Source organism: Diaphorina citri, unplaced genomic scaffold (assembly GCF_000475195.1).
Source record: "Diaphorina citri unplaced genomic scaffold, Diaci psyllid genome assembly version 1.1 scaffold16902, whole genome shotgun sequence".
Taxonomy (NCBI): Eukaryota; Metazoa; Arthropoda; class Insecta; order Hemiptera; family Psyllidae; genus Diaphorina; species Diaphorina citri.
This window is the reverse complement of record NW_007394259.1, coordinates 1-1064: the sequence shown is the minus strand read 5'-3', so window position 1 is coordinate 1064 and position 1064 is coordinate 1. Positions and strand designations below refer to the sequence as shown.

At 39.0% G+C, this 1064-nt stretch overlaps 1 long non-coding RNA gene across 1 annotated transcript; it reads right to left on the bottom strand.

The window, feature by feature from the left end:
* Positions 1-152: 152 nt before the first annotated feature.
* LOC113473155 lies at positions 153-1058 on the bottom strand. Its single transcript, XR_003395215.1, has 2 exons — positions 545-1058; positions 153-348 (listed from the first exon to the last, which is right to left on the bottom strand). It is a non-coding gene; the product is annotated as an uncharacterized LOC113473155 (long non-coding RNA).
* Positions 1059-1064: the final 6 nt, after the last annotated feature.

The following is a 1064-nucleotide window of genomic DNA, read 5'->3' as shown; positions in this document are numbered from 1 at the left end:
TCACACTTAACGTTGCTTACCTTCGGTGGCTGACAAGTACTATTTTTTTTTTTATTTTTCTTTTTTTTTTTCAACTAACCAAAAAATCTATCGTAGAATCAATCCTTGGGATGCTCATTTGAAATGACTACATTTTAAACAAACAATTTAGAGGGGGGAAAATAAATGATAAATGAAAAATAGAAGGAAGAAAAAGTGAGGTATAGTTCATGAAATATTTGGTGTCTCGCTGGGGGACGTTAAACAGGGAGAAGACCAGCTTAGTCTGGCTGGGGGACTTTAAACAGGGAGTAGACCAGCCTGAATTTCCCTTTCTCGTAAACCAAATGTTAGCCTAAAGCAATCAACCTAGTTAGGGCTGATTGAGAGGCTGACGAAAAACGCCGACCCCGTCTGTACACGGGAAAAGGCGAAGAAAAAGAAGAGTTCATGAAATATTTGGGAACTTGGAAATGAAGACTGTCTGAATAAGAGAACTGATTTCTTCTTCTCTCACTCGCGCCATTAGCTCATTCTTTCTCCTTTAGAAGAAATTCTTCAGCACCTAGTTAGGGCTGATTGAGAGGCTGACGAAAAACGCCGACCCCGTCTGTACACGGGAAAAGGCGAAGAAAAAGAAGAGTTCATGAAGTATTTGGGAACTTGCAAATGAAGACTGTCTGAATAAGAGAATTGATTTCTTTTTCTACTCGCGCCATTAGCTCATTCTTTCTCCTTTAGAAGAAATTCTTCAGTTTTGAACCCGGAAATTCTTAACTACGAGATCAAAACTTTAAGCCGTATTTTATTATGTGACTCGTTTTATAGTCAACATGGCTGAATCAATGAGATTGTGAGATTCCGCTTTGTAGATTAAGTGTGGACGTCCAAAGCAGAACCTCAGTCGACTACGTCTGGAGAAACCTTAAGATTTCAATTCGTTGTTCGTACCACTTCATGGAATTCGGGTTCAATGTTACGATATCTACACAGATTTCATATATCAGTTCAAAGCCCCTCTGACAGTGGGAAAAGGCTTGATTAACTCCTATTTTTCCGTGTTCAGTGCTTTGATAAATTCTTCT